Genomic DNA, 16,377 nt, shown 5'->3' on the forward strand with positions numbered 1-16,377 from the left:
TTTTTCTGTGCATCTGCTCGTCAGCTAAGCCAAACACCAGCAGTGGCTTTATTTTTTGGACCACCAATCTCCCTTACACTTCAATCGTTCCCTTTTTTGATGTAGGGAAGCTTTATTATGCCTGTTTTATGGGCAGGTAAACTGAGGCATGGAAAGGTTGTGTGACTTGCCCAAGAGGAGAGTGAACCAGTGGCAAAGCTGGGTATGGAACCAGGTGTCCTTACTCCCAGTCCAGTACTGTTACCACTGGACCATTATTAAAATAACCCCTAGGGCCTGGGCAAAGCAAAGGCTATGAGTGTAGTGTATGAGCTGGGCATGTATCATATTGCAGTGCTCCTTCACTAGATGGTTTATGGTTCTGACACAGGCTCTTTGGCTGTGGAGGAGAGAGGAAGGACTCATCAGAGCTGCAGTGGTGTGATGGGATAAAGCTCTTGTAGGGCCCAGAGTGAAGGAAAGAGAGCTGATTGGCCAGCTGGGCTGTCACTCACCCAGAGAGAAAGGCGGGACTTTTCTCCCCTCAAAGGCTTCTGGGAAGGGAAACCCTCTACAAAACGTCTTGGCTCCCCTTCCAGCTGAGGGCGAGAGTTGCTGGCAGAAAGGTCCCCTGGAATTACAGAAAGCAGGTTTTTGCTAAATGTTTATTTGAATATATCTGGGTGTTATGTTTTAAAAAAAAATTCCTCTGAACTTGCTGCTTATTGCACAAACTTGCTGTTGCACTGCAACAAATAGGAATGGGGTAGATACCAGGAATCAGCTAACAAAATTCTCCATTTCTCAGGTATAATTTACCTAAGGTGACATTTGCTCACAGCACCAGATTTATTGGCTCTGGTTTGTGTGGGGAGTGCCATGCAATGTGCAGTGAACCCAAGTGGTCAGGACCTCTGTTTAACAACTCATTTTAAAGACGGGGTCTTCAGGGGGCATTACTTACCCAGTGCTTCTTAGGGGAAAATGGCTTGTGTTGAATTGCTAAACACTTTACAAAGGAGGTCAGTATCATTGTCCCTATTTTACAGATGGGGAAACTGAGGCACGGAGGTATGATGTGACTTGCCCAAGATCAGACAGAGCCTGGAGTAGAAACTAGTTCCTATTCTATGCTCCCTCCTGTTACCTAGCTAGCAGAGTTTGGCAGGGAGCCCAGATCTCATGAGTCACAGTCCAGTACTTTAGCCCAGTGACTCTTAACCTTTCCACACAACTGTACCCTTTTCAGGAGTCTAAGGGGTTTGCAAAACAACCAAGTTACACCTCACTTAAACTACTTGCTTACAAAATCAGACATAAAAATACAAAAGTGTCACAGGCCGCTATTACTGAAAAATGGCTGACTCCCTCATTTTTACTATAGAATTATAAAATAAATCAATTGGAATATAAATATTGTACTTGCATTTCAGTGCCTAGTATATAGAGTCGTATAAACAAGTCATTGTCTGTATGAAATTTTAGTTTGTACTGACTTCACTCGTGCTTTTTATGTAGCCTGTTGAGAAACTAGGCAAATATCTAGAGGAGTAGTTGTACCCCCTGGAAAATTTCTGCGTACCCCCAGGGGTACACATACCCCAGTTGAGAACCACTGCTGTAGCCAGTAGGCAGCACTGCCTTCCATTTCCTTACCTTTGCTGACAGCACTTCCTCCACTTGCTTTCCTATCTGAGCCCAAACCTGCTTAACATGACATGGGAGAGGATCAAAGCCTTGGGAGGTGGTGTAGCTACAGTGCTGAGTGATGGGCTTGTTGGGGAGGGAAGGAAGAAAATATATACTTAAAAATAAACCTAAAAGGACACAACCACTGGAGCAGTTTCTTTTTGTTGTTAGAAAATAAGAAATGAGGTTGTGTTCTGTGTACAGCTCTTCAGAGGCTAAAGAAGAACATTTTCTGTTTGAACGTGTTGCATTTAAAAGCCAGTGCTCTCTCCCCAGCAAGATAAGAAACGTTTTTTTTATTTGAAACTTTCAGTATCTACACTTGGCCAGCTGCAGGGAGTTGGATCCCTTTGAGCCATTCAGCAGAGGCAGAGGAGGGGAGTGAATGAAATCTGTATGGCTCAGTGCGACAACCTAGAAGGTTTCTCTTCCTCTTCCCCTGTCCTGGAATTAACTAATAAGAAACCAAAGGAGCCGGAATAAGGAGCATTGTGTCTTTTATTCCTTTGTTTAAAAGACATAGTTGGATTTCACAGCAATTATTAGTCAGTATTTTTATTGTAGTCCTCAATGCGTATACGTCCAGCGCCTACCAGAATGGGGTCATGATTGAGATCTCTATCGTCCGGGTTCATTGTAGTATCTGGACACAGTCCATGTCAAATGCATAGCAATAGCGAATTGTTAGTGGATTTTGCGGCATCTCTGGCACTTCTCCCCTTTCAACGGTAAAAAGTCTGCTGATTATTTTAGGATTTTTTATCAATTTTGATTGGTTTGCTTTAGGAGGGTTTTTTGTTGATATTAAAAAAAAAATCCTAGTTCTATCTAGCACTTTTCAGTTGTAGGTGTCCTAGTCCTTAACAAAGGAGGTCAGTAATAGTACACCCATTTGATAGATAAGACATGAGTTGCCCAGGGTCACCCAGTAGGCCAGTGACAGAGTTGGGAATAGATCGCAGGTGTCCTGAGTCCCAGGCCTTAGCTTTAGCCACTAGACAACACTGCCTCCCATATTCCATCTCCATGGAGCCAACCAGGTGTTCCTGTAATTCTACTAGTATTTCAATTCTCTCTGGCTTCTTGACAATCTCTGTTCCATCACAACACTTGGATAAGGTCATCATCGGGCTAAAGCAACCTTACAACATTTGGCTCATTCCAGTGTTTCATTAGCACGAAGTGATGCAGCCGGCAGGGCTATAGGGGGAAGGATATTCAATAAACATGCAGAGACGCCAGTGTTGCATGCCAAGAGGCTGGCCCGTAGCTTGCATTCTGGAACTCCTGGGGTCTCATGAAACCTGAGCCTCTTTCTTCAGTCCCCCTCACGCTGGTGCAGGACATGTACACTTTCTTCTTTGATGGGGGAGAAGATATTATTAGTCTTTCGAGTGGGGCAGAACTTTCAGAAGCACCTAAGTGACCCATGAACCTCAGGCTCCTAAGACACTTAGCCACTCAAAAATTTTGCTTACCCTCATTGTCGTGAGAATAGATTCCATGCGTGGGTGGCAGACACCTAATGCATAAGGGCTGCGCTCCATCTCCCCCACCCATTGGAATTGCTAGCCAAGGAGTTCTGAATGAGAAGCTGCTGGGTGGTATAGCTGGTTCTCTGTCTCGCCAGTGTATTGAAATTCAATGGGAGGCAGAGCTGAAAGAAGATTAAAAGCACCGGTGCTTTTATTAAACCCAGAAGTGGACGCGCATATGCATTAATGTCGTCTTTCTGGCCCTCAGAAGTCTACAGTTATCCAGAGCATCAAATGCTAATATATCAAGACCCAAATACCTGCCCCTGATCACAAAGGAAATGAAAGTTCTTCTATTATGTATTTATCTGCTCCTGAAGGGAGGTGTTTGAAACAGCAGGAGACAAGGGGAGAGTGGAAGACTTTATTTCTATGACTCATCTGAGACGAGAGGTAAATCAGTGTCTAGAATGCAGTATTTCCTTGCGGACCTGGGGCCCTCTCCTTTGTCCAGCCTCTTCTGTTCTGTGCAGCCGTCCATGCCAATCCTGGGACTACCTAGCCCTTCTCTTCTGTAGATCTCAAAGCAGTTTACAAAGGAGGTCAGTATCCTTACTCCTGTATTTACAGATCAGGAAAGTGAGGGACAGACAGGAAGTGACTTGCCCACAGTCACCGAGTACCAGAGGCAGGAATAGAACCCAGTGGTCCTAAAACCAGTCTACTGCTCTAACCACTAGGCCACCTTACAGTATCAAGCACTTGAGATTTGTGATAATCATGAGTCCAGCCCTGTCACCTCTCTCCTCTTTCCCCCCCTCCCAAAAAAAGAGATCAATAGGACTTTTGATTTGCCTTCTGGGTTTTGAGCCCTTCGGACTATGTTTTCCAGCCCTTCCTCGTAACTAGAAGGGCTACCAACTTAAAAATGAAATGAAATCAACTGAGATTTTTCACATAATCCCTTTACTCCAGGAGCTGGGGCTTTAAGAAAAGCACCAAATATCACATGACTTGCTGTGGAGTAGTGAGGGCTGGTAATCCTGCTAGTTCCAATTCATTCTATTAAGGAAGTGCCTAGGAGTCAAGGCCCCTGTGCACTATGGGCTGCACTGGTAAGTAATAAAGGAATCACTTTCTGCTGCCAGAGAAATGACAGTCCCAGCTGCTGATTGCTATTGTTTGTTGAAATGCTGTAGGTCACATCAAAGACGGAATCTACAAGCTCCGTGTCCTGGAAAGCTGGATGTCAGTTCAGTGCAGATATAATATGCTTATTTTGGTAGCCTCTAGAGGCATCAAGTGAGATCAGGATCCCACTGTGCTTGGTGCTGTACAGATAGAGTGAGAGGCGGTTCCTGCCCTGAAGGGGATGTTCTCAGACATACTGTAGAGATGGGGGAACAGAGGCACCGAAAGATGAAGGGCAAAACTTTCAACAGTGATTTAGGAATGTCAGTCTCATTGAAAATCAAGGGAGCTTCGGCTCCTAAATACCTTTTGAGATTCTGCTCCTTAGGCTCCTAACCCCCATTGAAATCACTGAAAGTCAGTGGGACTCAGGCTCCTGGGAAAGTCTGGTCTGCTTGTTAGAGCAAGCGACTGGGAGTCAAGACTCCTGAGTTTTATTCCCAGCTCTGCTACTGACTCTGTGTCCTTGGGCAAGTCTCTTCACCTTTCTGCGGCGTGTCTTACTGCTCTGTAAAATGGAGGTACTAGTACTGACCTCCTGCCCTGGGGTGTTGAGGTTTACCCAGCATTTGAGCTCCTTGGGTAAAGATGCTCTACAAGTGAGCCAAAGGAACAGGACTTGCGAAAGGGCCTAGCTGTCCCTCCCTCCCTTGTGGGTCTGGTAATCTTCCATTTCTCCTTTGTGGCCGCTCTCCTGGTGCGGTTGGATCCAGGAGCTCTCTTTCTGGGCCAGCCTGAGGCGATGAATGCTGGCACCATCAGCAGCATCTAATTCTTCTTTAAGTAACTTTAAACCCAATCACGTCTGACTTTGCTTGAGGAGAGGTCTCAAGATGCATGGAAAGCCCAGCGCCGGCTTATTTTCCCTCTGTCGCGCTGACTCTTCTCCCACCCGAACAAGTCGAACCACGCCTGCCCTGTTCTCCTGCCAAACCAGGAGAGACTCAGCATGAAGCGTTATTGTGACTTGGGACAAAGCCCAGCAGAATACAACTTGTAGAGTGCCAGGATTTATGATGCTGTCCTCAGGGAACTTGCATGCTGGGACTCTGTGTACTGTTGTCTCCTGTTTCCTGCATCTTGACCATGCTGAAGGTGAAATGTACAGTCACAATCTCCGGATTACACCCTCTCGCTGGGAGGGGAGACAGTGGCTGGGCTTGGTGGGAAACCCCAAGAGGGGAATAGGCTACGTGGGTGAATAGTGACCACTTCCCAAAGAGCAGCAGTGGAGTTCGGGCTTGTATTTGGAATAAGCCAGGAAGCCATCCCGGTGAGGCAGGCGGGGTCCCCTGAGCACCACTTTAGTGGGGACTTGGTCCTGGTTTGAGCAGGGGGTTGGACTAGGTGACCTCCTGAGGTCCCTTCCAACCCGGATGTTCTATGAGTCTATGACTTCCCGAAGCAACTGAATTGACAGTGTTTAAATTCTACTCTTGAGCCTTGCAATGGCAAAACCCCCCACCAGCCCCTGCTGGGCTTGTCACAGTTCAGGGCAACTGCCACTGTATTCCTCCATGAGGCTTCACCAAGGGCACCTACTCTCAGGCTTCAAGCTCCCCAGCCATCACCTCTCCTGAGTAGAGACTCGCGTCACTCTCCCTCCTCTGCAGACCGCACAGTTCCCTGCCTATTCTGAGTTCCCCAGCAAATCAGACTGCCTAAGCCGGCCTGCTTTACTTCTCCTCCATGTAACTGCCCACAGTTATAAGGGACCACGCAGATTTTCCTAAGCAAGCACATTTATTCTTAAGGTGAAAGTATTCCAGAGAAAACAAGTCCAAAGAACCTACACCCATGCTAATAAGCTTACCAGAGATCACCCCATCTCCAGCAAGGGCTCCGGCAGGGATCGGTGCTTCAGACCCCAGCAAGGGCTTTTTCTGGGGTTACCAGTTCATAATTGCCTTGGCTCAGAACCAGCATCCTCATCAATCGGAGAGTCGCTCCCTTATACAGTCGGGGTCTCTGATCTGCTGAGGTAATCAGCCAGCCAATGGTCCTCGCTTCAGGGCAAAGGTTGGGTCTTTCCTTAACCAGAGGTGGTAATTCGCATTCACCTCCTCCCAGGTATTTCCTGGCAATCCCTCCACTTTCTCTGGCATATTGTTTAAAATAGTCCTTCTGAAGCCCACACACTTCCCAAGGTTGACACTGGCCATGTCTGCCCTCTACATACAATCCCACAATAATACATAAATGCTCACATCTTTAATACAACAAACTCCTAAGATACTTACACTGAATTCAGTAAGGTTTGCCCAGGAAATTGCTACATCTGCCACAGTCACCACACACAAGGGCTTGTGATGGTGAAAGCAGGTCTGCATGGCACAGCACTTAAAATACCTGTGGCACCTTGCTGAATTTAGCGCTCCCACTGAAACTATTCCACTCCCCCACCCCGTAGGAGCTGAAGCAGTGGTAGCCACAATGGGAAACGTGATGCAAACAATCTCCAGGTGTAGACGTGACCAAAGAGAATCGAGATTCGCAGTCACTGCTGGATGCTCTAATCTGTCCCTCCACCCCCTGTTCCATTTGTTTGGTTCATCATTGTTTTCACCTGCTTCACCTTGATTGTGTGCTTGATTGGTGGGGGAAACTCAGTGCTGAGCACAGTAGGGGCCTGATCTTTGATTGGGGTTCCTCAGTGTTACAGTAATAGAAATATTAAATAACCGTGGTTTGCTCTAGGTAATAACTCTCCCCAAATATTTATTTTTATGAAAGAAATGCAGGAAATCATAAGTTATAAAACAATATTAATATATTAATGGTTGTGTTAATAGTAATGCAGTGTTACATAATGATTTTAATACTTAATGCTAGGGTTGTATGTGATGTTAATAATTGCAGTAATATCAATGCAAGTTTGTGTAATAAATATTAATAATAGTGCAGCTTCATGGGATTGTTTTTAAACTTTTGCTGCTTTTTTTTTCATTTCTCTCCTGCCCAATTAAAAATAAGACTACCCCTCGTTCTCCCACAAGAGGGTGGCCTGTTTTTTTCCCCTGAAAAGCCACGAAGTGAATAAACCCACCGGATGTGCTTGGTCCAGGATTTGGGTGGCTCGGCGCTACTTCCACACAAATAATAATGCAGGAAGCGAGCTGATCCAACCAAAAGGGACCAAAGAGATGAATACATTCTCCCCTGGCAAGGCTGTGTCCAACTGTATTTCATGCCATGGTCTTTGAGAGTTTACCACGTTCTAATTACGTTTAATCACCTACTCTCTATTCCCCTGTCTTCTCCCATCACCTCACCTAGTTCCACCTGACTCCACGTGGGGAAAATCCCTTCTCATTGTGTTCAAGAGCCTTCCTCTTCTCGTTTTCTTTTCTTTCTGTCCCCACCCCCTTGTCCTATGGAGCTATAATTATTTTTCCTGGGTCATGAATGCAAAGGGCCATTGTGTAACCTTGTCTCGAGCTATTTGTCAGATCAAATTGCTCAGTTTTAGTGAGATTATGGGAGGAATAGCTGAGCAATGGGACAGGTTTTGTTTACGTGGTTATAAGAGTATGGTCAGTGGGCCATATCATTGCAGAGGAGCTTTCTTTTTCTAATTGGAATTGGAGATGGATTTGGGAAGGATACATTTGAAGAGCGATTTCTGGAAGGAAAGTTCTTTAGGGGCTTCAGAGTCTGAGCAAACTTTGACATCTACATTTGCAGTGATGGCATTTCTGGTTAGAGATGGCTCAGGCTGGTTAGAGATGGTTTGAAGGCTCAGGCTTGAAATTGACATGGAATTAATCCATCACCTGTATCCATCCATGCATAGTAGTAATATTTTTGCCTACCTTTGCCATATCACATACTCGGCTGTGCATTGACCTGCATGTATCATTGCTATACCTGTTACCTCATGCCTTCCAAACACATACCGGAGAGGCAGGATGGACATGCAGCACGGGGCTGGAACTCAGGAGACATGGATTTGATTCCCAGCTCTGCCACAGATTCCTTGTGTGACTTTGGGAAAATTGCTTAGTCTCTTTGCACCTCAGTCCCCGTTTGTTTCCTTGGTCTATGCTGACCAGCTCTTTTGTGCAGGGACTGTCTCTGTCAAGGCACATGCGGACAAAGTACTTGCTTAAGGCCAGGAGCAGAGCAAGGAGTACAACTGGGGTCTCCCAGCTCTGTCCACTGCCCTCCTCACTAGGCCATACTTCCTGCACACACTCCTCTGCTGTGAAACCTTTGAAGAAGAAGCTGCAGAGATCAGCACCCCATGCTCACACCCTGTGGCCTCCTCACATGCTGCTCCATTAACAGGCTCTGTCTACCTCAGGCACCCTAGCGGGGAAGCTTTGTCATAAGATCCCAGCAGAGACAACCATTTAGCAGGTGCTTATTCTTCTGACAGGGTTGGTAATCACTGCATTCCACTAGCCTGGGCCAGAGTTCCTATTCATTTTCACAGGCTTTAGTCCTTTATCGTGTATTCGTTTGAAAGGGCCTTGCTACTGACAGACTTGAGGAAGGGCCGGGGTGAGGAATCTGTATCCTATTAGCAGTTTTCTAGTCTTCCATCGAGTCTCTAAGTGGGTTTCAGGCTGGTTGGAAGAAAAAGGTTTTGATTAAATCAGAAATTCCATCTGGAGCGAAGCTCTGAACAGGCAAGTGAATGCTTCCACCTGGTGCTTAATGACATGGCTGTGGGGATGCAGTTCTTTTTCTCACTCTCGGGGCCACTGGGAAGTTGTAAGTAGGCCATGAGCAGCCAGCAGAGGGTAAACATCCGAAGGACACCGACTCTGTCTGCAGAGGACGAGCGCCAGGACTGACCCCAGGACCAAACACTAGCCGGGCAGAGTTTGATAAAGCTTGTGACGCAGCCTTGGAAGAATGTGGTGTGGATTTATGGTGGGTGAAGGGAGCGGGCCCTGGATGCAGTGTCCTAACCACGTTGGCTGCCTGCCCTTCCAGAAGGGGGGTGGGGGGAGAACTGGTTGTGACACTGCAGTCTATATAATTTTATAAAAATATGCTAATGAGTGAATATAATGTAACTGGAATATGCTTCATGCAAAAGGTCTCTTGTAAGGTATCATTACAAGACTTATAATCTACTGAGTGTGATCATCCTATCTGTATAAATGTACCACTCTTGTATCTGAAACTAGAAATATGAAATATAACTCTGAGGGCCTATTGTCATTATGCAAAGTGTGGGCCATTAATGGTGGTTTGGAATTGTGAGGACTCCCATTAACCAGGACAATTGTCTGCAGATGTGTGTTTTACCTGTGAGTCTTCTCCTGTGCTGGCAAGTGGGCAATGAAATCTTGCAGTGACATGTGATCACGTCACCTGAACTGGAATCCATCTTTAACCTGGTGCTTTTCCATTGAGATGGAGGGGGTGGGAACCCAGATAGGGGCAAAGGATTCCCGCCTTATGCAAAAGATATATAAAGGTGTGGAACAGAACAAAGCGGGGAGAGGCGCCATAATGAGGAATCCCCTAGCTACCACCTGAGCTGGAACAAGTGCTATACCGGGGGAAAGAATTGTGCCCAGGGCTGGAAGGTGTCCAGTCTGAGGAAAAAACTTACTGAAGCATCTCTGAGGGTGAAATTATCTGTATTCAGTTTGATTAGACACAGATTTGCATGTTTTATTTTATTTTGCTTGCTGGCTGACTTTGTTCTGTCTGTTACTACTTGGAACTGCTTAAATCCTACCTTCTGTATTTAATAAAATCACTTATTAATTAACCCAGAGTATGTATTAATACCTGGGGGAGCAAACAGCTGTGCATCTCTCTCTATCAGTGTTATAGAGGGCGAACAATTTATGAGTTTACCCTGTAAACAGATTTACCGGTATTTGGGTTTAGACCCCATTGGGAGTTGGGCATCTGAGTGTTAAAGACAGGAACACTTCTGGGAGCTGTTTTCAGTGAAGCCTGCAGCTTTGGGGCAAGTCATTCAGACCCTGGGTCTGTGCTGGAGCAGACGGGCGTGTCTGGCTCAGCAAGACAGGGTGCTGGGGTCCCGAGCTGGCAGAGAAAGCAGGGGCAGAAGTGGTCTGGGCACATCAGGTGGCAGCTCCCAGGGGGTTTCTGTGATCCAACCCATCACACTGGTATTGAGAGAATACAGGGCAAATCAAAAGTGCAGCCCACTGGTGATTGTGTGTTAGAGGTCCCCTGCTGTGCCCCATCCACAGATGGCATGAGTCTGTTGTTGGGGAGCCTTGCCTCTTCAGCTCAAGCAGTAACTGCTCATGCATTCAGCTCTGGAGGTCCAGGGTGCTGGCCAAGATGGCGGCCGTTGCACAAAGTTGGAAGTAGGAGGGCGAGAGGGGAGAGTGAGCAGAGAACCTTGCTGCACAATGCCTCCTTAGGGAAGAGGCTATCCAGATACTGAGGCTGGGCCTACATGTGGAGCTGTGGGTGTGATTCCCAGCCTAAATTGACAAACTTGTGCTATTGAGCTCGAGTACTAAAAATGGTAGTGTAGCCTCAGCACTGTGGGCAGCGATGAGTGGCTGCACGGGGCTTCCCACTGCGAGCCCATACTCAGGGGGCGCTGGCGGGTTTGTACGCAGGGCAGCCAGCTCTCTCGTGCTGCCAGGGCCACGCTTCTATTTTTAGCTTGGTCAGAGCTGGTGGCGGTATGTCTCCTTGAGCTGCAATTTACACCTTCTGGCTCTGGGGTAGATGTACTGGAGGTGCTGTCCAGGAGAAGTGAAAGGAGCCAGGCACACGCCATGGTAGAGACTGAAGGTGAGCGTTCATCTGTAAGGCAGTAGCATTGCAGAGACTTCCTTTTCCCCAAGCACCTAATGTATTAGATGCCCTCTAGAAGGCGACATCTCACTCACACACACAAAGCCAATCCGCTAGGCTCACAGTCACCATTGCTTCTCAGAGCAGCTAAGCCCCAGAACTCCTCCACAACTTCTGCCTCGTCCAGAAAGCTGGAGCAGCTATGACTGAGGGTAATTAATGCTCTCTGGGCAGTAGCTTCTTAGTCAAACTCTGACCAAAGGGCTGGTAAAATACCAATGGCGTGTTCTCAGAGAACAGAACAGCAGCTGTCTGACCTGTTGAATTTGTCAAAAGTTACCTCAGCAGGGTTGCCGGCCCCAGAAACCAAAATTGTATCCTGTTTCCTGTAATGTCCGATGAAATATTCTTAAAGATGGAGAGAAAAGGGGTGTCTGGTGGCTCAGGCATTGGCCTGGGAAGCAGGATACCTGGGTTCTATTCCTGGGTCAACCACATGTCTGCTGCTTGACCTTGGGCTCTTTGCTCCACCTGTGTCTCTTCCCACCCACTATCTAATTGGACTGTAAGCTCTGTGGGACAAGGATTGTCTCTTGACATTTGTAGGTCCAATACTGAGCCAAACAGGGCCCTGTTCTAAGCTGTGAGCCATAGATGCTACCATAACGCTATTAACAGCAGGTTTGTTTTAAGATGGGGCTGAATTTCATGTTGGGTCCTATTTAATCCATCCCACTTCATTCCTTCTTCTTGGGCTGCTGAATATAAATCTCTCCCAGGCTGGAGACAAAGCCTGTTTGGACTGGGCAATAAAGGAGTCACCCAACTGTATTTCATCTGCCCTGCTTTTTTTTATAAAGAGGTTGCAAGCCCTCTGTCCTTGTTAGTGTTTCCTTAATAGCTGCTTGGCTATTTTGTGCATCTTCTGCCGCACCCCTGTATTCACCAGAGTTATTAGAACATCTAAATCTTTCTAGTGTGTCACCAAGACTCTGTGAAATTAACTGATTATTGGCACCCAGGTTGCAGAGTTGCAGAATTTTTCACCCAAATGATCAAGATAAGCATAATTGCGCCTCATTGTTGCCTCTGAAAAGTCTTTGGTCTTTCTCTCTCCTTTATCTTAGCATGGAATTCAATGACTTTGCCTCTGGTTGACTCTGGGAATCTTTATGGGGCATTGTGTCACCTGATGTGCAGAGGGAGGAGTATGTATCCCCCTCTACTAACGGTGTGGGGGGTTCCACCTACCTTACTTGGGTAAGCAGTAGGGTGAATATATGTCCCATTTTGGCAGGGACAGTCCCTTTTTTGAGCCCTGTCCTGGCCGTCCTGACTTTTTTTGGCAAAACTGGGCATTTGTCTCATTTGCTCTTGCCAACTGATCATCAGTTTTGCCCAAAAAGTGGGGTGTGAACCATAGCGGGGCACCGAGGAATGTGTGGGGTGGAGGCCGGAGAGGAGCAAACAGCCCTTAGTGAAAAGGAGGGAGGGCTCGGGAAAGCGGCTTGGGACGGACCAGCCCTGCGCACGTGGGTGGCAAGGGTTCTCGGACGATCCCGTGCAGGTAGGAGGCAGAAGGCAGGGCCTCGCACAGTGTCCCATTTTCACTTTGGGTAAATATGGTCAACCTAGTAAGCAGCCCTCCCAAAGCTTCCCCCTTCTCCTGGGCTGGTGCATTGAGAGCTCCCTGTTTTGTTTCATGCTACCTTATGCATTCCTGGATCCATGCCCTACATTCAGCTTCACCCACCTATTGCACAGTGGCAGTGGTTCCCTGCTGGTGGGGAGATGGTCCCTGTGGATGCAGGGGTGGGATGTTAGCTGGTGAGATACATGGTACGAGCCCACCTGGGCAATGGCAGGGTAACTGCACATCTCCAGTGCCCCATCCTTGAACCCTAGGGTTGGGCAGGTCAACCCATTCCCTGGCTCCTCTGCCAAGACAGCCCAGATCTGAGCACTCATTTCATGCCGGCCTTTGAAGAGCCAGACATGAGACGGTAACAACTTCTGCCCGCTGCTGGGCTGGGACCAGCTACCCAGAGACCATGTGTTCCATGTCCCACTGCTGTTTCTCCTGCGTGTCAGGGGATCCCAAAGGAGAAATGGAAAAGAGTATGTCTGCTTCTTTTTAGCGCTTCAACCAGCTCGGTAAGCTGCCTCCCGTTAGATGCTAAGGCTGCGCCGACCCTGGGAGAGTTTGCTGGTATTTCTCTGTGAAAACGGAGAGGTTTGCAGGCTCAAATGTTCTGGAAGCAACTGGTGTCTCTGGGTCAAATGCCTGTGGTTGTGAGGAAGTGGGAATGTTCTTGATGTGGTGTTTGACTACTGAGTGGGCAGTATTGACCTGGGAAGATTGCAGGGGAGTTTTGCTGGGACTGCCTGCACTGGGGAAGGGAGGAGACCTGTGAGCATGTAACCTGAGAACCCAGGAGGGAGGTTGGAGGCCAGGTAACACCTCTGCCTGGGAAACTGGACAAAGGACTCAAAGGCTGGGGGAGGAGCCGGGGGGAGGCTGAGGGAGTGGCTGGGGGGAGTTTCAGTTTGGAGCTGGCTGGGAAATGGACAGGGGGGACCCCGACGGGGCTTGGGCTTCCCAACAGGGCTGTGGCCTCCCTGGGGCCCCCAGATGGACCTACCTGAGGGGTCCTGTTATCTGTACCTGCAAGACCTGTCTTGGACTGTGTTCCAGTCGTCTAAATAAACCTTCTGTTTTACTGGCTGGCTGAGAGTCCTGGTGAATCGCAGCAAGCCAGGGGTGCAGGGCCTGGTCTCCCGCACAGCCCATGAGAGTGGTAAAGAAGAGAACAGTCTGGTGGAGAGGCAGTGAAGCAGTAGGCAGGAAGGGATTAAAGTCTAGTAGCACGGAGTAGTAGCGGGAGTAGGATGATGCAGGAGAGAAGCACAGAACTGGGGTATTCTAGTGAATGCTTGACTCAGCCAAAAGCATGGGGGCTGCTTGGGGTGTGAGTTTATCGAAGTTGATCTCTGGGGAAGGAGAAGAGTTCTCCTGGCGAAGCCAGAGAGTGGAATGGAGAGAGGTAAAATCTGCATTGGGAACGGACAGCTGCAGCTCAATTAAATATTGAAGCCCTTCTGTAAATAAGTAATAACTCCCAGCACGAGAGACCGGGGTGAGGAATGCCGTGTTACAGCTGGAAAAGGAGAGGTGAGGGAGTGAGCAGCTCCTTTGCAAATCAGTTCCCTTCCCCTCCACTACAGGGAGGAGCTTGTTAAAATAATTGTCTTCTCTGGGTTTGTTGGTTTCAGCAGTGAACCTAGTGCTGCTAAAAGCTGCCAACTGGGAGCTCTTTTTATCTATTGAACAGCAGAGCAAGCTTCCTGCATGTGGCCCTGTCATGCTGATATAACCCTGAAGCTGGAAAAATACCCTCTAGTGGTGGGGCGGGAGTGGGCTCTTCACAACTCATAGACTTGAGTCCAAGGACTCTGTCCACAACAGTGTGAATTCATGCTATGTATGTGGCTGGTTTTTTGTTATGGGGACACCTGTCCCGTAGGAACTGGATTAAGCCCCTCCAAACTCAGTGCACACAGGATGCCAATTGGCTTTCAGGTCTTGATTGGACCACACTGGATTTGACTAGGAGATGTTTCTGTTACTTAGGGTTTTATCTGTGTTCAATTACAGCCGGTCAACACAAATTTAGAATTTGGGATGTGTACATCATTTTGGCCTTTCCCCTCTCCCCACCCCCATCCGAAAAAGCAAGATGGAATCCAATAACCTTATTTTGAGAAGCAGCATGGTCTTATGACAAAGGCACTGGTGTCAGTAGATCCATGTAGGCAGGAAAGTGCCTCCTACAGAGTTACTGACACTGCTCCCTGCAGTACAGGGCCTGCTAACACCAGGATGGGGCATTGGCATCAGCAGTGAAGCAGTAGGCAGGAAGGGATTAAAGTCTAGTAGCCAACTGTACCAAATAGCTAACTCCTTTATAGCATATGGCCAGACCATGCCAAGATATGGTATAGTTAGCACCTTCCAGCTAAGCAAATCTGGGCTAGAAAAGTTGATGGAGCTGCAGAAAGAGGTCTTGGTGATTCAGCAGGGGATGCTCTTTCCCCTGCATCAGCGCTGATGCCAATGCCCCATCCTGGTGTTAGCAGGCCCTGTACTGCAGGGAGCAGTGTCAGTAACTCTGTAGGAGGCACTTTCCTTCCTACATGGATCTACTGACACCAGTGCCTTTGTCATAAGACCATGCTGCTTCTCTGCGACTATGCAATGACTTGTTAGGATAAGTATAAATCAAATACTGGCACCTCTTAACCATCTAGCAGAAACCTCAATGAGGCACGTGGAGGAGCAAGCACTCAGATTTAACTCCACAACACTGAGGGCTGCAAAATGACAACAGCACATTTTCAAGGGACAAAAAGGCCACCCTTTAAAAACCTGACCCAGAATGCAGCCATCCTCCTGCGGAGGGACTCCACTGTGCTCTGTGTCACATGGGAAGGGACTCGGCTACTGGGGTAATGGGAAACCGTGCAAACCCCACCCCCAAGGTGGATAGATAGTAGGAATCACCAGCAGGCCAAACTCGCAGCTGGTGTAAATCTCTGTAACTCTATTGGCTTCAATAAAGCTACACTGATTTACATGAGCTGAGCATCTGACCCACCTTGTTTTCTTCCTCATTTTTGTGCCTGGCAGCCTCTCTCATAGGGAATCCTCCATGCACTGTCCATGGTGCTGAATGCACTTAATAGGGGTGACCTGAATGCCCCATGGACTAACGCTCTGCCTTGCAGTAAGGCAAAGGACTCTTTGGTTTGGGTGCAAAGGGGGAGGAAGGAAGGAACTCCTCCTATCCAAGAAGACTTATTCCAGGAGGTTTTCAACTAGGAGTGGTCGCAACATCTGTTTGTGGCCCATCTGCCCTTTCCATTTTGCTACATGGAAAGATCAATCCTGTTATTAGTGAAGCATCTGGACAGGCCCAGTTTGGAAAAGTTTGAAAGTCAGAAGTGGGTTCTGGGTCTGAGAGAGAAACTGCAGTAGCATCTGACAATAAATTTGCAAGTAGGAGGGGGACCTCTTGAGGAGAAAACGTGTGTGCACGCGCGTGTGTGTATCCAGATGTGCACAATCCATTCACTGAACCCTGCTCAGTCCTTGCCTCCCAAAGACTAACATTAGGTTTCTGCAATCTGGAGTTGTGTCTTTAAGCATGAATGGCCATTCATCAGCTTGGCCTTACCAGGCATTTGTGTTAATGATCAGCTGTGGGAAGGTTGCCAGTTTCAGTAATAAAGCAGAGAC

The 16,377-nt window shown here is 47.8% G+C and overlaps 1 protein-coding gene across 1 annotated transcript in view; it reads left to right on the forward strand.

Annotated features, from left to right (window-relative positions):
* Positions 1-547: 547 nt before the first annotated feature.
* The window catches only part of LOC123355232 (gap junction beta-5 protein-like), a 140,445-nt gene continuing 124,615 nt past the window's right edge, over positions 548-16,377 (forward strand). The window contains exon 1 of the mRNA XM_044997467.1: positions 548-629. The gene's annotated coding sequence lies outside the window, so the exon portion shown is untranslated. The remainder of the gene's footprint in view (positions 630-16,377) is intronic.

The sequence above is a fragment of the Mauremys mutica genome, chromosome 23, assembly GCF_020497125.1.
Source record: "Mauremys mutica isolate MM-2020 ecotype Southern chromosome 23, ASM2049712v1, whole genome shotgun sequence".
NCBI lineage: Eukaryota > Metazoa > Chordata > Testudines > Geoemydidae > Mauremys > Mauremys mutica.